Here is a 23,776-nt window from a genome sequence, read left to right on the forward strand (position 1 = left end):
TTTCTTTCCTCAGAATAATTAACCATGAAGACTGGATAACTCTCTCCTGTTTATTGTGCTCAGGTTAAGGTTAGATTAAAGGTAGAATGCAAAATGCCATCAGAGACTTCCCAAATTAGGAACAGTTTCATCATAGACTTACTTAGGAGCTGTTTAAAATAAACAATGAAAAGAAAGTGCCACTTGACACTGACAGCAAGTATCTCCCTTCATTTCTCATTGTCAATAGCTCCAGTGGTAGCACAATTCTTTTGACAGCTAAAAGCAGATGTGTGGGTTAAGTATGGGAGCAATTCAAATGTCCATAGTAAACTGCAGGGGGGCAGAGAGAGCTCAGAGAGCAGCAGCTTTAAAGTAATTGACTAATACAGTAAGGATATTAAAGTCATTTAGTGCCAAAAGGGAACACACTGATCCTTGACCCTGAGCCACTTTGGAGTAATCTAGTATTCAATCCAGCGTGTAATGACTGCCAGGCCTGTCAATCCTCCGGGCTCTCCAGTCAAATGCCTGTGGCTACTATTGGCTTATGGTAAAAGGACAAAAATGCAGGGAAATGCCTCTCAATCAGGCTATGATGTGATAATGTTATTGCTCCAATGTATTCTATATTGTCCCTGCATAGTTTAATCTGTTGAGATCCATGTCAAAAATTGCCCTTGTTCCCCAGAGGTCTTTACTCAACCTTTTAGTAATACAAGTGGATTTGAAAGGAGAGGGGTAACTCACTTGATGAATTGTTTCCAGTTAATATAAAAAATAAGAGGTCAACTGTGGCTTAAAGGCTAACTGTGGAAGKTATAAATTAGAATAAGCGTGCTAGTAATCTGATTAGTAAAGGCTTGCTCTTCATTTACCCCACTGAGTAAAATATTTTACAATAAATAACATTGACAGAAATTTATTTACACGAGTAACACAATTCTTATGAAGTTTATGTGCTGAAAGGACCTTCAACTGGAAAGCAGTAAGAACAAAAGGCTCTCTTGCTTCTGTCACTTTTTGTCCTTAAAACTTCTGCAACTACTGGGAATCTTGTATTTTAAATTAGGCACCTCGCATTTGAAAAATATAATTATTGCTACAGGCTGAGTAGTCCACTTGAGCTTGAAAGAGGGAAATTGCCATTTTTGTTATTTTGATTTTGCTAATTAAAACAGGGAAAACTGACCCACATAGACTCTCTAAAGTTAAAAAGTCAAAATGGGGTAATAATTATGCAAATTTCAATGTACTGCTGTAAAAAAAAAGTATCCTTATATTTCCTTACACTATCTCCACTATTTCCCAGTCCCACTTTCTATGTGCTGTACATAAATTTAGGGAAGAGAGAAGCTTGAGTAGTGATGCTCCCATTATTTTTAGAGCCAGTGAGGTTATATAACAGGCACTTTGCCTAATTTTGGTCTGTATGGTTCCACAAAACTATCCATAGGGAAGACACTGTACAAAAAGGAAAGGGARGGAGAACATCTCCTGAGAAATCTTGCTTATAACTTTGAAATAACTTCAGTGTCAAAAACAAATGACTTTCTCCAAAATTCTGCCTGTCCTCTCTCAGTTCAGTGCCCCAAAGTCATTACTCAATGTAAGATTCTATTTATAAAACCATTTTCCAGCCTGTACATACTCTTTACACTTGAAAAATTATGATTTTGTGGACAGTTTTAGGGAGTGAATCAGAGAGAGAGGAAAATTGTCCTTTTGTGTTCACTGAATTCCCAGGCCACTCTAGTGGAAGCACATGTAATGCAAACTGTGATCCCATCAGGAGACAGCTGGCAGTATTCCAGTGGATCTCATCATAGACAGTTTTATCACACGCTGGTGTTTTCATAGGAAAAAAAAGAAAGTTTACAAGCAAGTTAACCCAAAGCAGAATATGACCAAGCTGTCACGTTATTGCCCTGTAATAGGGCAATTAGTGAACTTCTGTGCTGCATAAATGGTTATAGCCCACAGTTTGGCAAAACAGRCACATAGTTCTTCTGGGAGTTGATAAGAACCAGCTCACTCTTTGTGGTAACAGAGCAAAAACCTGAGCTCTCCACTGCTGCTTTTTGCCCACCCATGTTGTCCTCTCTCAGGGTCCACACACAGCACTTTTCCTGATGTGCAGTGGTCACGAATAATAGTCATGAATAATGCTAACTAGATCAGTGTGGTATGAGGAACACTGCTGCTGGGCAAATGAACAACAGTCATATATGATCTGTCCTCATATGAACGGGACTGACGAAACCAAACCTATACCTTGATCTTTGTGTTCCCACCAGGGTGCTGTCATCAGACACCTTGCAGAATTTGGGCTGTCCTCACTCACAGCCCGTGGTTTGGAGACATGCTCATCACCCTGTTGAATAAGTAGGACTCTGCCTGGACCTTGCCAGTGATGGARTAAGAATCACTGGCTAAGCCACGCAGAAGATGCTTGAACCACTGCTTCCTTCCCATGAGGGAAGGGAACATATGGCCATTGTTATCTATCTGGTACAATGGGCTGTTGGGAATGAAAAGCTGCATCCTTTCAGTGCTGGGTACCTCCTGCTGTGTCAKTGGGAGCTAAAGTACACAACACAAGGTACAGACACGAACACAAGGGCCAGAAAGGACCTAAGCTGCTCCCATACCTCTTTAACTAGTGACACAAGGTGTGRCAATGTCTTTCAACACATGATACATGCTCATGGTCAGGCAGCTGCCTCCCTTTCTCCCTTCTCTTTACCCATACAACCTATAAGGGCTGGCACTCTTGTCCTCCCATCCTCACAAGTAGGGACATTTTCCTCTTCACCGTATCTTCACTACCATCAGAGGGAGCAGAGGGATCACCGTATCTTGCACAGCTTCTCTGCCTCTCACAATATTTGATGAAGAAATCAAGGAACCCTAAGTTTTCATCACTCCTTTCTTTTGCTTTTTGAAAGAATCACATGTTTCATTTCAACAGAAAAGCATGTGACACTCATTTTTAACTAGATGAAGCTGTGAGATAGGGAAGAAGCCACTTAGAAAAAAAAAAGGTGGAGGATCTTCGTTTTAACATCACAGAGCAAACGTGGTCAGGTATGAAACTCCCTATTTTTGGTGAGAACTCTGTGCCAGTAGTCTTTTTCACTAGCACCTCCCTATCATGATACCAATTCCCTGCCATTTCTCTGTCACTGAAGGTGGCAGTGAAGGCCTGAAAGGTGCTCAGAATGATGCTCTTTACAGCTATGATATATCATGAGGTATGTTTTTAAATTAAAGGYGGGGGGAGGACTTTTAGAAAATACAAGAAAATTCCTGCTGTTACTTAACCTACTTAAACCAGAAATGCCTTAGAGCTAATAGGTCAGGCTTTGCTGCGATACCCACAAGCTGATTCAAAATACAGGTATCTCAGCTCCAATACATCTTCCTTTGTGTCACTTCCAGGATGATTGTGTTTTTATTTAAATTTCAGACTTTAAGTGCAAGCCTAAAAGCCACCTGGACCCCTAAGGGTCTGGATGTTTTTTAAGTGACTCTGTAGTCATGCCCCCTGCTGTCTGCCTCTTATTAAATTAGTGTCGTTTTGCATGCTATGAGAAGAGAAAGCTTGTCTTATATGCTTCCCTTTTAGATGCATTTGAAACCATTAGTTCCATTTTGTAAACAGATCTTGAGATGACAGTGCAATCTTTTCAAAGCAAGGCTTCAGATACAGACACATGTGCACACTCACACAAATGCACGCATGCATGCATGCCACTTTTATGACTTTGGAATAAAAATGCAAATGAATTTATTAGCTTAAGCATGGCACCAAATCGAAATTTATGCACATACATTTAAAAAACAGACCCCTTGAAAATAAAGCAGTTGCAGCCTATTAATTTTCRTCTTTGACAGTTTTTAAAATTCCTCTAAAAAAATGAAACAGCATGAATACTGTCAATATATCACAACAGCCACATTAGGTTTTGTGATATACATCATAATATAAAGAGCACTATTAGAGCACAACCTGGGAACCATTAAATCATTCTAAATCACTGTTACATTCCATTAGTGTCAATGGTGAAACCACATAATAGGCTTTATTACAAACTTCACCTTGGTAGGCCATTGTCTCTAATAACCACTTCTCTATGATGTGGTATCATATCCAGAAATCCAGGGAGATAATAAAGGCTCCCTTATTTCTTTTTTATTGGATGGGTAAAGTTAAATTTAGCTGTAAGTAAAAAAAAAAAAAATCTTGAAGCTTTGTTCACTAACTGTGAGTTGCTGCTATTTGGACAAAAAAAAAAAAAAAATTAGGCAGACTTGGGAGAACAGTTTGAAATAAATTTGAATCCTGGTAAATGCTTGAGGCCAAGGTAAGATAGGCAGTCCCAGCAATTACGATGTCATTTTTGAAATGCAGCTTAGTGCATTTATGCCCTTCTTTACACTTTTGTTCAGATACAAAGCATTGATTATAGAAAGAATATAGGAATTAAATCTGTGTTCTCATCTTTTCAACCTCTATATATGAAATACTAGAATGAAAGAAGGAGAGAAAAAAGCATGAAAGACTGAAGAAAATTACTGAAGAAAGAAAAAATTAAAAAAGAAAGACAAAGGGAAAGCAAAAAGCAAAGAAAAAATAGAGAATAAAGAAAAAGAAGAAAAAGAAAGAGAGAGAAAGGGAGAAAGATCTGTTCATGATAGTGCTTTTTTACCTCTTTCTGAATTTTTAAAAATACTTCAGGAGACACTAGCGTACATGATTAGCTACCCTTTTTTTTTTCCCATCAGACAAGGCCAAATTCTGCTCACCATGATGGTTATGTTAACACAGACTGACTTGACTGACTATAGCAGGGTCCTATGGGGTGAGCACAAAGAACAACTTGCCTTCAGCCAGCCTAAGATACTCAGCACTGTGGGCTGCAAGATTTAAAGTAATTGTGGAGAAAATCTGACCATTTGAAATTTGATAAACTAGCTTTAACTGGAGCAAGGTCTCCAGCTTCAAGTTTCTAAAACTAATTCATATAGGGCATCTTGTATTTCTAGTGAGAGCATTGTTGACATTCGATGAGTTAATAAGTCTCCATTGCCCCAACATTTTGGCTTATTTGTGTTGCAGAAGCAGCCCTGCAAGTTTAATTTGTGCAATACTGACACCTTCTACTGTTATTATTCAGATATTGGTGTGTCTGAAAATATTTCTTATAGCGATGTCTAATATAGAGTATCTCCCTTTATAATTCTTTCATGTGAGTTCAATACCAGAGTTGGAGTAACTGGAAGGTAGATGTGAAAAGAAAGGTGAATACACCTAGCTAAGTTAATGAACCATATATCCTTGTCCACCTGGCTGAGTGCTAGGGGCTGGTGGCATTTTGTCTTTAAATTTTCCTAGAGGGTGTTGATTAGAAATGGGTATAAAATAAGAACTGGCACTTACTTTATAAAAAGTAGAAATCAAAGACTTTAACAAACTGAAAAGTCTTTTTAGATTGGTTCAGCTGTTATCAGAAAGAGAATTTCCCCCCACTAAAACACCCCCAGCAAAATCCAGTTAAGCCTTTAAAGCTAAGCATTTTTCTTTATTCCACGTGTTCTAGATTTCAGGTAATTTCCCCAACCTAACCTTCAGTTCAACTCCTACTTTATCCATTATTTCATTCCTTTCTTTCACTGCATCCTAAGTTTTCCTGTATCTCACTAAAAATGCTCCTGTTTTAAAATGAAGACCCATTTCCCTCTTGTCTGATATTTTCCATAGTCATTTATAACTCTACAAAAAGGTTAAATATATAGGTTAAAATATATATTTGTTTTCATTTTTTGCACTCCCCTCTTCCTTCTGAATGGCAATTTTATGTGGCAATTGATAGAAATTGCAAGTAATTTGTTGGAACTTGCAGTATGGGGAAGGGCAATCAAGGTTTGTCTGGTTTCCTTACATTGATTCCTGCTAGATTTCAGATCACTACCTTGAAACCTCCACCAGATCATCTCTTATAGCATAATGTTTTGCTATGCAAGAAATTTTGTTTTAGAAGTGTGATTTGGTTTCTTTGTCCATATGATAYGAATTTGTCAATCTGATAAGAATTTACCAACCAGGCAAAGCAATGCTGACAATGCTGTAGATATCCTGGATATCCATTTAGAATGAACAACTCACTCTGAATCCRGAATATCCCAAAAAGTAGGTAGATCAGCAACTGGAAACAGAATAAAAACTAGGTGAGGAAAGTGGGAAATAGAAGAGTATAAAGATATGTTGAAGGAAGATAAAGTGATAATAAATCTGGATGTCACAGAATGTTTTAGCCAAAGTGACTGGCTCTGAATCTTTTTACATCAGTTAGAATACTCCGAGCCTTCGCTCACTGTTATCAGCTGTGGATGAAGTTGTATATGGTCAGAAAAGGATGGAAAAAAGGAAAGAGGGGGAACTCAGAAGACAAGAAAGTTATAAAATACATTTGATCTTTTGGATACTTTTATCAAATTCAGAGTCTCCTCCTACATTGCTTATTTGGCATGGAAGAAACAAGACCTGTTCTCAAAGTCATTGTATATCCTTCCATTATGTCCTCCTTATAACTTGAAGGCTTCATTTTTATAAAGCAAGTCATTAGAAAGGACATTTTYTCCATTATTGTAAACAATATTGGAGAAAAAGAAAAAAATAGGAAACAATATTTTGCTATTAAAATATCAGGTTTTCTAGGGGTTAAAAAGGAGAAAACACAAAACTTTGTTTTAATTTCTTTCACAGCTGAAGAAAGCCTTTTAGCTAAAACATCACCCTTGACTTTGTTCTCTATTTCCAGTGCACACTGTATTTTTTTTTTGTTATACCTGTTTGTAATGCCATTGGCGTTGACAAAGATGTGAGCAAATTCCTCATGCTATTTGAACAATATAACCTATGTAAGCTTGATCTACTTACCTTTATATTTCTGCTTTTCTTTCTCCTTTTTCCTATTGAATTTGATTCAGTCTAGGCTGTTAAATATTTGGAAACCCATTGTGGGTTGTGTGCAATATTTAAACCTGATACAAAAGAAATAGTGACAGTGTGCTTAGCCTTGGCTTTAAATTTCTGATGGTGTTAACTTGGCACCTGAGGCAAGTGTCCCCTTCTGAGAAGCGTCAAAATGCAGCATATATTAGTATCAAATTTAAAATAAATTCATTAGTAATTTTAAGAAAGAGCTGACTCAGTGCTTCAGATGATTAACATGGAGCATTAGCTGGAGCTTGCATGCAGAGTACCAAGCTTAAACACCATACTCAAGCAAGGGGAAGACGGATAAGGAAAATAGTTTTCTCCATTTTTTTTTCAATGTTGTGATGCAATCTGATCCTTTTGAAGGAAATGATGGACAGACTTGTTCCCTGAAGGTCAGCTCATATTCCCTCTTTCCTTTTCCTTCCCTCTGCCAAAATGCTGCCACTGRTAAGTGTATATGACACTGATGATCGTCCCCACTCATCACAAATAGGAGCGGCAAAGAATGATCTATCCAACATGTGAGTGCTTTCACAAAGAGGATTTTGAGTGCTGAGTATCTATCTCCTGCTGTTGGCCCCTGTGACTAGGGGTCAAAATAGGCTCACTGGGCTTCACTAACCATACAGTAAGCAAGACTGAGGATCTTTGCTCATTTTCTTGTTTGCAGCAGCTGCAAAATCAACTGCATCCTGTTCTGTATCTAACAGGCTGGTCTGTCAGACAAAAGAATTTAAAAAAAGGAATGGTCTCTTAATAAATTAGTACATGATAGTGTGTCCTGTACAGCATAGGCCAGGAAAAGAGCAGTATGATTTTAATTTAATTTTAATTTAAGGATCTTTTTTACTGAAATATTTGAGAGCTTGGTGTGCTATGAAATATATGCAAGCATTTGGTACTGCATGGTTTATAATGCCCTGGAGCAAGTTGTAAGTCTTATCAGCATCTGGGAAGATCAGAACTTTCCGTTTGGGTTTTGATTAATCAAATATATTATGAAATCTTTGCTATGCCTGATTTTTGACAGAGTCTATTTTTGATATTAATATGTCTCTACAGATTAGATACAGATCAGTTGTTTCATGAAAATAATTCTCTTATCTTTTTTCCTTGTACAAAAAAATTATGTTTTTTAAAATAAAAACCATCAGATAAATATTTAAACACAGATTTCCTTCATGTGGGTGTCTCTTCCATGCTATTTCACTTATAAGGCTTTGTACAAATGAGGCACTTTGAAATGTAGGACGTTTAAGAGTCTCTAACTTTTGAAACAATCACTAGAGGCCTAAAGCCTGCTTCCTAGAAGGAGACAGCCAGTAGTATTTCATTCAGCTTCTTTACGACTGTGTGTTAGAAGCCTGAGTGTTAAACCACGAATCTCATCCTATTAACCCAGCCATATAACCTTGAGCTATGCAGACTTCCAGATGACAACACACAGTACCTCTAACATGTATATCAGCCGTGGTGTTAGCTTTTTATCAGATACAATTAATGTTTGAAAGTGCCTGCATTAAACAGACARGTATGCATAGTTTGACTCAAAAGCATCTACAGCAAATTTTTTAACATTAAAATAATAACATCAGTCACTTCCAGCATTGTATTAAGGGTCTGCCAGTAATTACATTATAATCCTCTTTCATCCCTATGGATAGGGCTAATGAACTATTTTTTTATTTCTCTAAACTGGAGAAAATTGATGTTTCAATGTGCATATCAAAAAGTCTATCAAAATGAGTGGTCTCAAGTATTTTTCTGCTCTCTGTGGTTATCCACAATAGCTCAATAATTTGTTTTAAAATAAGAATTTGTACACGAATGACTCGTTAGATAAAAATGGTCATTCAAGAGCATTTAATATTTTAACTTAAAAAGGCTCTCATCTTTTTTCTATAGAAAGCAGATTTACTAGGAAAATGCAATCTTTTGGAGAAAATTGTCAAAAGTCTGTACTACCCAGGCTAGAGGTGCAATCTTGCTAGCTGCTGAGCAGTTTGAGTTCTGAGTGAAGTTGGCAGGAGGGGACTCAGCACCTCCTGAATGAAGTCCATAATGTGTAGGCACAGCAACTACTTTGATACCAGCGACCTTAAATGTTTCGGTCTATGGTGTCAATGATCCATGAACTGAGACTGATTTATGGTACACAARCGACAGTAGAGGCTTAAGAAGAACAAGTAAAGAAGTAATGTCAGCCTTCACTTTGACTCTCTGTTCATGACATGTACTTTAAGCCCTGAATTTATGCACATACCAAAAGCTCTCTGTTTATCTGTTTAGTTCTCATTTGTTTCCAGCTTTGCAAAGCTTCCTTCCAACCAGTAATAAAGAACATACATTATTTTCTAAGTATAACGACTGAAATTTACAAAATTAGTATTACACCCCTCGTTCCTCAAACACTACTAGGGGTACATTCTTGATGTCCACATGGCCTGAGACTTCTGGATCTGCTGTATGCTACATCCCACAAGTGTGTGTATAGAAAAGGTCAGCGGTCCAGTGCTGAAGGTCCTTGGCCTGTCCTATGGCCCAGAAAGCGTTAGACCTACTGCTCTCATCCTCCATTCCTCTTTTCCATGACCTGCCTCCATTCCTCTTTTCCATGACCTGCCTCTTGCAAACTCCTTTTCCATTTTCCTTAACTCTTAGAGCACAATACGTGCCAGACATTTCCATTGCTGCTTTGTGCTTCCTACACAGGTGAATTTTTTCCTGCTCAGCTCCAGCCCTGTTATGGTGCTGCCGCTCCCTAGGGATGTGGGTGGAGAGTAGGAGGSCTGTCACCCAGCTCATGGGGCCACTTTTGCACAGAGCTCCCCTTAAGCACACCATTTTTCTTCTCTTTTGGGACTCCCAGGAGATCTGGGCTCACTCCTGTAGAGCAATGAAAGCTGCACTGGTCGGGGAGGGCATGTGGATGGAGGCAAAACATCCCTATTCCCATCGGAGCCTGACCTCCTCAACACCCTTCTCTGGATTCCACCCCCTTGCTACTACCCTGCCCTTCCTCCCCCTCTCACATACACAGAAATACTACACACACACATACACACGCAGAGACACGCAGCACCATGTAAATGAGTGGATAGCCTGGAGGTAAATGGCTGCTTATAGAGGTTTTTCCCCCCCTTTTTTTTTAATATTGTTAGTGGTTTTCAGTATACATATTGTATACTCATGTTTATGTAGGAAACATACATATGCATATTCCATTTCTCTATGAAAAAAACCACACACACAAAAAACAGATAATTTTGCAGCATGGAGTTGGCAGACAGATAAACAGCCCCGGTTTAAAAATACATACGATGATGAATAGACTCTCAGAAATGAGCCATAGTTTATCTTGTTAATTCTTCCTGTGTCTGYGTACTGATGAAAGGAACCGTGCCAGAACTCAAGGATATGATGAATAAGAAAGAGCAAAATGACAACCGAAGGCCCTGGTGACCACAAAACAAGCTACAGTTTGTCCCCCAGAGAGAGACAGTGATGGGTTGAACTTGCCATTAGAGGGAAGATTAAGTGTCCTTGGTTCCTCAGTTAGTTAATTATACACTCAAATCTTCCCAGTATATCACATAAACCAGGCGTTTTGCTTTTGAATATCTGCACACCGACTACTTGCATCGCTTATTGGTTATTTCTCTTGACAACTCAAACCTGAACATTAAATCCCATTGGCAACAACTATCTGTCAAGAGCAAAAAAAAAATAAGATTTGTGTATTTAGTTTTCATTATAGAAGTGCTTGTAGTTGAAAAAATATGTACCTGTCAAGTTCTCGACATCTCGCTGGGGATGCAAGCAATGCTGTTGTGATTTCAAAACCTGGCTGACAAATTCACGTTCCAGTAGTAAAGACAAATCAAGGTTTTTTTCCTTTTTTTTTTCTTTTTTTTTTCCTTTTTGCTTTTTTCACCGCTTTGACAGTCATACATAACAATTTGAGACCTAAGTGGCACTTTGATGCCCTATTCCATTATTAAGTGGTATAGTCACTATAGAATAGATGACGGGCCTGTACTCAAGGCATTGTGAATTAAACAGCTTTCAACAATGGGGGAAATTGAATGGCCTAAAGAATTCTGAAACATAAAAAAATAATGATTAAAAATGTGTTTCAGAATCAGCAAGGCATATAATTTAAAATAATGTCAGGTACTGAAATTCAAACTACAGAAAACAAAGTATATTTTAGAAGAATCTCTAAAGTTAGGAGGAAGCATTAAATAATCAGCAAACATCACTAAACCCACAATTACTACATTTAAATATGACTCTTTGATGAATCTTAGAAAATTAACATGACATAAAAAAAATCTTTCCTAAATTTTAAGATATGAAGACATAAAGGCTATTTTATGTGATGGCACTTTGACATTATATTAATTGACTAGTTTTGTACTAGCATTTCCTTCTTCCTAAAGGTAGAGTTTTCAACTAAAGTAACATTGACTTAAAGTACTTAATTTAATTCTTTTGTCAATAACTGTACAGCTAATCAATACACCTGGAATTAAACAACAGTTTTTTGGCTGGAAGGCATGTTAATTCCCCGTCTCTTTTTGTTACAATTCATTAATCATTCAGCCACTCCCAATAAAATGACCTCCTTGTTTGAGGAAAAAACAGTTTGATACACTAAACAGCCCACGAATGGCAAATATAAAAAGGAAAACCAGAGAAAGGTCTCCAAAAATACATTTTTATTGAGAAAATAAAAAATTTAAAGCTACATTGATAACAATTCATGCTATATTTTTAGTTAATAAAATGTAAGTAGATATTTTTTCCTATTAAGATAAAAAACAAAAATGTAATACTTGTTATACCCCAGAGCATAATTGGCCATATATTATCTTTTGTTTTCACGATTATTAAAGGCTAAGAAATTACTTTTCAAACATTGATCCAGTGAGATTACTGGGGAAAAAAGACACCAAGCAATGAAAATTCTATTAATCCACAAAGTTCTAAAATATTTGCTACAATACTTATCTCTCTGCAGTTCTGACAACTATATCAAACTGATCTCTATCTCAGAATAGGATGTGGATTACAATTTCAGTGCTTAGTACTCCAAATCTTTTTTTTCCCCTTCTTCTGCACTAGAAAGACAAAATTGAATTATTCCTTTATCCCTTTCGACTAGTAATCCTACAAAGCTTGTAAAACCACATTAAGAATACAGTGCACTTTATAAAATGGCATAGGGTATGGCTTATACCTGCAGTCAAGCAAAATAAAAATAAAATAAAGGTTCTGATCTGGATGTGTTATGTTAAAGATAAAGCTGATTTGGAGGAGTAACTGAAAAAGATTTCACTAATATCCAAATTTTTTTATACTGAGGCACTAAAGAAGCAAAAAATAAAAAACATAATTATGAGAAATAAAATACGGATTTTCTTAGTTACGATTCCTGGTCCTTCTCTGATTGCAATAAATTATAAATTATGCAGTCAATGTAGGCCAACAAAAGAAGACATCTTCAAATCTCAGTCAAAGGTAATTACTTAAGTCGGCTGAATGTTCCCTTTTCATAGAGTGTGATCTCTCTTTGACAGCTCACACTGACAGATGACCTTCTCAGCAACGTTCTTATCCTTCGGATCATGAGCAGTGTGCCTCTCTCCCTGAATATCTCTATATATTTGTGACACTAAGCTTTCAAATACAGCTATTGACAAATCAGAACATCAGTCTAAGTGCTGGTCTTCCTATCACTCACAATAAAGTAGCTATCACTTGTGGTGTTGTAGAGCAAGCACATCTCTGAAAAATGAGTTCTCACCAAGTGCTAATTTGACACAGCTCGCTTGCCTTCCCATAATTGCTCTGTCATTGTCAGTTGGCAGTTCGGGCTCATTCCTGGAAGCTGTGCCGTACAATTGGATACAATTACTCCCATTTACCACCACTATTATGCCACTGATGTTGCCCAGTCCGCATATTGACATGCCTCATTAAACCTGGATGCAGGCCATTAATGAACATTGTTAGCATTTCTCTTAAACTTTTTGCCTCTAATAAACAGTCAGTGTTCCATGAAGGAGCACTGCCATCCTTGTGATATGATATTTATTATCTTATGGGGGAAGGGGACTCTGCAAATGGAAACTATCCAGATGCTGTGAGAGAGATATATGGTTAGATCAGAGGAGAATAGCCCTGATCAGTAGGACCTTTTCCATCAGGGGCATCCTACCATTAACCAAGCGACCTCTTCTATCCAAAGGAAGACAGGAAGGATAAACACGATAACCTCAGCATGGCCCAATCGTGGCAGGTTTCTCAAGGTTGCCCCAGCATCCGTGGCTCTCCTTAACCCTCTCCTACCCCCAGGTGGTGCTGTGTGACACGGTAAAGAGGATTTTGCCCTGGGTCCTCAATCCATTATGTCCAGCTACTTCAACGTGCATTTTTATTCAGAGATAATTATGTGTTGATCAGAGAAGTCAGCGGCTGTCACCCATATGGCAGGCACACCTGCAGTGTGACATAGGTGGTAACGATGGCATGCTCTTGAGCTGTCATGACAGGGACAGGGACTTTATTATGTATATGTCACCATTTCTCTTAGGGAAATTATCCTTTTCCGCACAATGACAATAATGAACCTTACAACACTTTCATAAACCTTGTTTCCAGGTGCTTTTCTTGACCTTCATTAAAACTCTGCCTAGCAAATTCAGTGCTTTATGAACTAAATGCAAACTTTCCAAGAAAATATAAGAGATCTTTTGGAATTTCTTTTTATAGCTTTGTAAGATGTGCTGTACCATGACAAACAGTCCACAACCCTACAGGGTATATCCCACACACATATACATAGTATGGTAAGTACATGTATAAGGACTAGATTGTACGTGCTAGAAATTTGGCCAGATGTTAGAGATATGCACACTGAAAACCAAGTTTCTAGGAGAAATTTTGCATCTCTGACAGTTAAAGGTAGTGCTTCTGACTGATATAATATCCAGAGAAATACATTCACTCTCTTTTTCAGTTTTCTTCACTTCCTTCTTTACATACTTCCTTCTGCTGTTTGGTTCATGGCACAACAGATAGTCTCCATGGAGCAGGAACTAAAGAACAGACAGAAAGGCATTTTGTATCCAGAGAGAAGGAAGAAGGAAGAAAGGGAAGTGAGCTTGCACTATATCTCTCAGGCATCCGCAAAAGCCATATCTACGTATCAAAAGAGGGAGCAAAAAACTCCCATAACAACTTTGAAACTTCTATAATTCAGTTTCTTTTTTTTCTTTTTTCATTTTCTTTTTTTTTTTTTTTTATGTGGGCCATTCTAATTACAGTCTTCTGAGTTAAAAATTAAAGATGGAGACATTACAAAAATGTAAAGCAAATTGACATTGTCGGTGTCTTTTTAAAAACTAGCTGCTCTTTGCTAAACCTTCAGAAGTTTGCCTATGCAGTTTACATTGACATGCTTCACCTTTGGGTTATCTTTCATATAGATATTAGTGCGTGAGTGCATGTGTGTTATATGCCTACTTGCTATGGTTGTGCTTAACATATTTCTTCCATTTTGAGATACACAAAGCTACTTTCAGCAGTATTATTTCAATAGCAACAGAATACTTCAGAGTAGAAGTCATTTCTTACATGTGAATGCTGTCTATCTATCCAGAGAGAATAAAGAGTCCTGGGGAATTTAGCTTACAATTTACATTTTAACTTTAAATGGCTTTGCAAAGTAGCTAGCAGAAAAACTGTGAAATTTGGGGCAGTTACAAACTTATGAACTTTCTTAGTCTCTTTTAAATGTAAATATTGTACTGTTGAAAGTGCTTGTGGGACATATATATGAATTCTGGAATAACATGCCYTTTGGTTCAGCTGTGGTCTAAATAATTGCATTGAATACATAAGCATACAAAAAATATCTGAAAGATTTAACTGGATAAACCCTTTTGTGTTACTTGTCAGTTTATTCTATTGTTCGTATAGATTTGAATAATTTTCACCACAGTGACCTAAAATTAATTTGAAAATATATCAAGACTCTTCCAGAATTTGAGAGTCCTGGGTACATTTTAAAAGAATTGTACTATTTTAATTGATTAGCCATCATAATTACAAATAATACAATTATGACGTTACATTTACAAGCTGAATCATACAATAAATCATAGCYGCTAAGGTGTTGTTTCCTGCTGGTATCCTGGTCAGTATTTTAAGAAGCTGTGGAAGTACTGCATGGAGATAAGCAAGCAACTGGAGAATCATAGGCAACTGAAAATTCATCAAAATGTAAGTCATGCAAAAATAATTGCTAGAATTGAATCTGTTCTAGGTATTGAAACTAATTGCCCAGCTTGTTGTTGGGGAAACAAAAAAAAAAGGATTTTTAAACAAAAGTGGCCAAATTATCTGTTTACATCCAAAAACCAGCATCACAAATAGCTCACTGCTATCTACCAGTGGAGTGGCATATATGATACTGSCAAGGATAGTTACATGGGTGCCCGAAAGACAAATACAAAATCTCTCAACTTCTATTCAAATATTGACCCAACCTCTCCCTCTACTTAATTCATAAGAACTAATCAGATTGCAGAACAGAATAATGCAGCTGCTGAAGGCATGATTTTCATATCAGGTTTTATTTTCTTGAGTACCTGACATATGGATGCACCATAAAAAGTAAGGAGGCAGTATTATTTATTTGATAACTTCTTTTTTTTTTTTTTTTTTTTTTTTTGGTAAGTAGAATATTTCCTGTAGGGAAGGCGTGGGCTTCTGATCTATGATGATATATTTTTTCCTGTTCTGAATCTGGTCACTGTCTTTCAGTCTGTTTTAGGAAAAGAAGCTCTACTTTAGGTGAGGTAAATTCAAAACTCAATAAGGAAAATTGTTGTATTTTATTCTTCTTCCTACCTAAAGAGGAACATACAGCATTGCAAGAGCTATCTAGGTTACTGGGTCCTGTGCTGCATATAGGAGACACAAAAACTAAACCAGTAGAGTCCTTCTACTTTCACTTTTTCTGTGAAGTGTAAAACATCTACCTATCTCCTAAGCGTATATAAGCAGACTAGTGCAAGAAGGCCAAAACCTCAGAACTTCAGAAATTCCCAAGAAAAGTAAACAAATGAATTGTGACTCCTTTGGAATCCTTTGGATTCCTGCTTAGGAGCTTGTTTTGTAGTCCTAGAGAATAAATCCATGAGAAACACAGAGATATTGTTGGATAAATATTATGATATATATTTTTACTATGGTAGTAGCACAAGAGTTTCATCTTGACAGTTGCTGACATGTTTTATACACCAGTTTCTATATACCCATGYGCTACCTTGCAAAAATTGCTGATGAACAGCTTCAAAAAATACAGAAGGAAAAGGAAAGAAGTCAATGATTCATTTCCAAGACTTTCTCTATTGCTTTCCCATGATAGTAAATAACTTCATAAAGGAAAATGAAGGAATACTGACAATGCTGTTTTATTAAGAAGTCTTCCATCTAGAACTTAGAATTTTGTTTGAAATCAGTAGCAACTCCAAATGGCCTAACCTTATGGAAATATTTGATGTAGAAGTTAAGAATGCTTATTAGAAATAGAGCCTACTAACTCATACTGATTGATCTGACGGGCAGCGAAATGAGAGAAGCGCATCTTGTGCTACCAGTGAGAGCAGGSTAACATAGGTTGTTCTGCAATTAAGCTATCTTCAACACCAAGGGACATTAGAAAAAATAAAACATTGGGAAACACATATATCTTCATCTAGATTTTCTCTGCTGTTTGTTATGTTCTTGTAGCATCCTATTTCTTTTCCAGATAATGTATATTTCAGTTTCCCAAATACCGTTTAACACACTTCATTAGGACCTTCTAGACCAGATAGCAGGAAGACCTCAGGGAAAACACATCAGCTATTTACCACAGCAAAAGCAAAAGAAGTGTTCTCAGAAGGATCTTTGAGTTACAAACGCAGTTCGGCTACACTCCTCGATTTTAAAAGCCAACATAAAATACATCACRATATGTTCAATATTATATATTTTTATATATGTATACACACACTAATATCACAATAAATGCTGGAGTCTATTAGAAGGGCTTGAACTCCCAACACACCAGCTGCTATGAGGAGGATACCAGGGTGAACCATCAACACTGGCTCATGGAATTAACGGAAATACAATAGCTTGTGATTAGGAGGTGCAGAGTGGAGATTTCTATATTTGTCTAAATCCCACTATAGCAATCCTCTTTCTATTTCTCCTGCTATTTCAGATACAGAAAAAAATATTCCCTAAAGAAGAAAAAAAGTCTACCAGAAGCAGCTCTATAGAATGGCTTAYGTCCCTTGACAAAACTAACACATTGCAAACGTAAGTCACATTTTAGGGTGTCATAAGATGGCTGAATTCTCTGTTGATGACCACAGTCTAATATTTGGGTTGGAATGGAATGGATATAGGGCAGGGCAAGAGAGGAGAGGAGAAAAGGAAAGGATTTGGAAAAAAAGAATGAATATATGAGAAAAAGGAAAGGCAATTTGCAAGTAAAGAGGGACTGGGTGATAATCACTTGTTAACAGAACTGCATGCAATTTGTGAAAGGAAAAGAAGGAAGAAAAAGAGACAGTGAAAAATAAAATCAGAAAGGAAGAACAAAGAAAGTAAAAATTAAAGCCTTTGGAGAAGTTTTATTGGGCTTTGTTTTCTCCCATATTGAAGCAGGGAAACTGGTGGAAAATTTCTGTTATCTACTCTCATTACTCTATAGTAATGAGAATACAAAACAAAACAAAACAAAACAAAACAAAACTGAAATAGATAGATCAACAACTATTCTTCCATAATTTGGGTTTGAAATCTAGATAACACTTAGGGAAAGTGTGGCGTATTAGGCAATGTTTTGCATTCCTAAGACTTTGATGGGGCACAATCTGCCATTCTTATACAGGATTGACTTCAGAATCTCTATTTACTTACTGCTGACAGTGTCAGAATAACTTGTGACAGTACAAAAAGTAAATATTTTGCAGTTATAACAGTATCAAGTGAGACAATTAAATATGCATGTGCCTAGCTTTCTATGAGTAGTAGGAAACACTATCTGTCAATCTTTATTCACCTTTTAAAACTTCATGTGGCAATCAACTGGCCAACAAGATGTGTGGATGAATGTTCCTTTATGCAGAGAAATATTTCCACAAAGAAATAATGCTTTTTGTTCTGGCTTTCATACCATATGTCATGCTAGATTCCATGTTGCTCAAAGGTAGTGATCCATGACACAGTCATTTAGAACCATGGCTAATATTTGGGTTGTATAAATAATATTKGTATATTAGGATATTACCGTGTATGTACTGTACATTTTTATATTGTAAATGTATTAGCACTTTTGGCATGTGGGATCACTTGGTATGTTCTTCTAATTCGGAGTAAGTACCCACTGTAAAAGTAACCTGATTCTGCTGGGAGGATCAAACCTGCAGAAATTGGCCTCTGTGTGTCCAAATTCACAGTATCCCACTGTAAGCACAGGCACTTAGCATTATTCTGCCAAAGAATGAAACAGATCTCATTGTTACCCAAAAGACAAAAGAAGTGTAAAAGCATTATGTTTAATAAGTCTTTAATGTAAAATCTGGAGATAGATTACATTTCCAGCTGCATTCATTTTGATTTTTTTGATTTATTTTTAACACATACAAAAAGAAAAGTTTCTGCCCAAATTGTTAAATTTGGCAAACTCACCAATTGTTTCAAAAGTTTATAAGTTCATATGTTTAATATTAGACACTTCAATAAGTCTTTTATTAATCAGCACATTTAATATGACATGGCCAAAATATACTGTAACAGTCTTACAAAGAAATAGCTATATTTTACAACTTACAACTTAAAAAAAAAATTGTCAAATAGTAACATGAGCAGTAGCTTAAGGTCCTAATTTTACAATTCCTTACTGATAAGTCTAAGTCATTCTCAAAGCACTAGACCTTTGGGAGATCACAGGAACATGAGCTATAGGTACCATGGATCAGATCCCTAGCCAGTACAAACTGGTGGAGCAGAAGGGGTTTGGACAGGGTTTGTCAAAATACAAAGTGAAAATACAGAAGACTTGATCAAGCCTCTATGTGTGATTCTCTGCAGTAGTGTTTTATTGGAAGCATGGCTTCACCATGAAATGGAGCTGTGTGTATGGGTGCCCAAGTTAAGACGCATATAGATGGAAGGTGCATATGAGGATGTGCAATACGGTACTGATTTCCAGCTTCAGGCTGGATGCAAGAGGCCAGGATTCATATGATTGTGGTTATCCCACATCTAGCTCTCAGATGACTCACATGGCTCACAGTATGAGCACCTCTGCTCTGTACTTCTCCAGTGACTTCAAGATTAACACAGGAGAGCTGGTGGGCCTCTGCACACCAGAAGGTTGGTAGTTCATTTCTGCAGAAAGCATACTGCAGTTTCAGTGCTGCAGGGGGTGAGACAGCTCACTGAGCTCAATGGGAATCTTTCTGTTAGCTCCTTGTGCTTCAGTCTTATCCTCAGTTTAGTCATTGCTAGTTAGGTAGTGATTGTTTTATAGTTTTCTTTTATAGTTCTACAATTTTGTCCTATAGTCAAAAGAAATCCCTAAATAATTTAGTTTTAATGGCACATCAATCTGATCTCCCCGATCAATTGAGAGTATTATATTACCAAATATGTTTCATTTATATTTGTACATATATACCTACAGCATTATGTCTCACATGCTAATATATTTTATAAACTATTTCATTTACAGTTTAGCTTATTCATGTGTATTCTTTCACAGAGAATATAGGAACCACTTTAATAAGCCTATAACTATATAGCAGCAGTGAGTTGTTCTGCAATGAAATTACTGTAAACACAGATGATACCGATTTAAACATCCAACCTAAAGAAATGAATTTATGCATTTGTAGTCCCAAGGAAAATATTTTTAGAAAAAGATGACAGTAATAGTGTATTATTTTTATATATTTTCTGTCATACTTGAGTAACATGCTGGAAACATTACAAGTTAAATGAACTCTGCTGAAGGAAAAAAAAATGGAGAGACTTGGAGCCTGAAGCCATGAGATGTTCATCAGAAGAGTCTGAGTCAACAGTTTCTTATTTAACTTTCAGGAGCACAGTGTCCTCCTAGGTGTATGTACCCTGCTGATCTTAAACAGAGGCCCTATTCATGACCAAAATAACTGCACAGTGCAGTGGAGTTTTTGTTGTATTTGGATTTCAAGAGAGGAATGCTGCTATCTGATAATAAATACAACAGAACCTCTTTGTTTCTGCAGAGACTGCAAATTATGAAGGGCTCTGTTACTGATCTGCACAGTGTTATTGTTTAGAGACCTAAAACGCACATTGACTAGTCTTTAACGGCTTCTGTATTTACTTTTGTCTGCAGGGATTCATTTAGTTGGCAATGTTGAATACATTTGTGCCTGATGTTGCATATTTTTGTTTTCTTGAAACATAGCATTCTGCTCTTTTTTTGAAACAAGTGCTCATTGTCTTGTTATGGCTCATTGGGGCCATAAGTCACCTGACAAATAATTGCTTTACAACATCAGCCCAAATGGTTTACTCAGACAGTGCATGAAGAYGGCAACTTGGACTTTCCATCAGTCTAACAGCTCCAAGCTTTTTCAAAGAGAACAATTTTATGATATACTACAGAAAAAAAAACAAAATCAGCAAAGCTTAGGCTTGTAGACAAAGCCATGATTTCTGCAAATAATGCTAAGTGATGTTAATAAAGATCTACTTTCCAACCCTGCATGGATGATAGGCAGACAGTATGGACAAAGCTCTCCATCTAAATGCTCAGGTGTGATTAGATTTCAAAAAGATAAGCATCTTCTGTTTGTTTAGATGGCAATTTGMTATATCTCCCTGAACCCCCGGACTACCTCTTCAGAAAGCCATGGACCTCCTAACAGACCTGCCARCTACACGTATATGTCACAGATATATAATATCTCTATATATAGACACATAGGAGCTAGCCATGCAAGCATTCATTCACAACTAGCATAAAGAAGCATACACTTTCAGACTATAATCAATTGTCTTGTTATAGATGCTTAATGTAGGACAGAAAACACTGTAAATTAACTTCTTACTTTCCACTGACTCTTAGAAGGAGTTAGATTACTTGTTTGGCTGATATCAGCATCTGGAGAGATGAGTTCCTCACCCTATTTCTATTCTATTTCCATTTTATCTCCTGCAAGGTACTACTGAAACAGAGAACACTTGCACTGTAGCTATCTCTCTTGTTTCTAAAAGTTTCTCATTTGTTAGGTCATGCCCCCTCTCAGGTGGCCAAAGTGGTGGGGATAATACAAATTTCAAGGCTAACATCTCTCTTGTCATGATCAGATTGTTTTACAAACTTTCATTTGATAACTATCATCTCACTTCTCTGACACAGATATCTACATATAAATAATTATTTCTATTTTGCTGCCAATCACTCACTGCAAGAGGGTCCAATGCATCTCATTAATCTATGCAAATGTGACAATTTAGTGACATGTGCCAATATATCTAGTTTTCTTTTTTTTTTCATGCTTGTATCTGTAACAGGAAGAGAGCTTTCTTCCTGCCTAGACTGTCAAAGTGCTGCTACTACTATTTTGCAAATTATAAATCTTGCTGCAAATGGAAGTTTCATACTTTTATGCTAGTACGCTTGCAATGACCAGCACTCTCATTTTACAAACCAGATAACTGAGGTATCGGATAAGGTCTTGGAGTTTGGAATAGCTCCTAAATTTCTCATATGACATACTGAAATGTAAACCACTTCTTATACTGCTTTTGATAAACAACTGCCAATTATATGTATTTGACCAGGCTGTCTTTAAGTACTGTTTCAAACTTAGATCAACTTTCCCCTTGTGGGCCAGAAATTTCAGCACCTCACTGATATCTTTGAACAGCTGCAAACCGCAGCATAAATGTAAATTGCTTCCTTCTCTAGAGAGCCATCTGCCTAACATGCATAATAGTTCCTGTCTACTACTTCTCTGAGTTTGGTAGTCGAAATCTATGTCACGGATTGGAAGATCTTATCATCATATCTCTATGACAAGCCAAAGAGAAGAAATAAAGTGCACTCTAATTAGGTCATAGCATAATCCATAAAATGTACTCTAATTAGATCATACCATAATCCAAGCCATAAAGAACTTGAACAAAGGTTTCATGATACCTCTGGTTGTGGTACGTCACAGGTTTTGCATCTGTGGTTTTAATGCCATTTTAATCTTGTTTTGGTATTTATGTATGTGTGCATGTGAGACTTTTAACTCAAGATGTTCCCTCTGACTATATAAATTATCGTGCAGTTCTGTCACTACCACCCTGAATCCCTCATACCTATACCTTAATTTACTGAATATGTTTCTCAATCTTTTGTTAAATTATTAAGTGGTTGTGTTTGTTTCTGTAAATTTCATAGCACTTAGTACATTAAAACTGTGAAACACCAGCAGTTCTCCTATGTAAGTAAAATATGCATTAATTTTTGTCAATTATCTCAATTTTCCAATATAATTTTAGTATTAGGCACTAAAGATGTTATGCTGTCATATTCATATTCAGTTCCCTTCAATTCTTTTTTTCCATTAGGACTTTTCAGTCCTACACATTGAAATATTAGGAATGGCCAATGATGTGTCTGAGAGCTGTAGCTACATTATTTTAATAATACTGGTAAGTATTTTTTTCATCCAATCGCCACAAGCCGAATAGGAATTGTCTCTTTTTGAAGTGGCTAGAAGAACAGAGGTTGTTCCTGTAGGTGAAGTCTTTGGACTTTCTCCATAATAGAAGTACCAAGTATTAACATTAGTAATGACATTGCCAACTGGAAAAATAAAGGAAAATATCTTCTTTCTTTGTGAATCATTTTCGTTAAAGCACATGCTGAACAGGATCTTCACATGCCTCTCTCAAATACCCTGCCAGTCCTGAAAGGTTTCAGGTTGCTGGGCACCAGGTTTGGGGCATTTCATGCTAAAGTGAGTTTTAAACTGAAATCTTATAGAGAGTGATTAGTTAACATCTTTTTAATGATGAATTAATGAGCAGTAAAAACACTGCAAATCCAATATGTACAGAATCTTGTGTTTAAAGGCGCAGGTTCAGTGAGAGCCGTTCCGTGACCTTTGTGGTGCCAGTAAAGGTTGGGTTCAGTGCAGCCAACGTCCAATCAGTCTTCCAAGGTTAACTACACATGCCAGGCTGGGAAATGAAACAATTACTAACAAATTTTATAGGTATATTCTGTCAAGTTTAAAAGGCAATCAGAAGTCTAAATGAAAATTATGCCTGAGGAAAGCATTAAAAAAAAAAAAAAAAAAAAAAAAGAAGAATGAAAGAAATAGAGAAATGAAGAAATGAAGAAAGGCTTTTTATTTCTTTCTCCTTTAGAATTCAGTCTGACCTAGGCAATGAAAATATTGGTGGAACTAAAAAAGACATATGGGGGACACCCCATGCTGTTGGAGGGAAAAACCCACAATGGAGAGGGCAAGAGTGTTCAGGAAGGATGACATCAGTAATCATCTGGGCTACACTGGCACAGTGAGTGCGAATGATTCATTATACTGTAATTAACTTTTAATTAACTTTACTCTGCTTTACTTATTTTAGAAAATTAAATAAACTTCATTTTATGGCACCCGCTAAACCAATGAGCAGAAGCTAGAGTTCTGCTCTAATTAAAATAAGCAATCT

This window comes from Nothoprocta perdicaria, unplaced genomic scaffold (genome assembly GCF_003342845.1).
Source record: "Nothoprocta perdicaria isolate Ctin4 unplaced genomic scaffold, notPer1 scaffold_125, whole genome shotgun sequence".
NCBI lineage: Eukaryota > Metazoa > Chordata > Aves > Tinamiformes > Tinamidae > Nothoprocta > Nothoprocta perdicaria.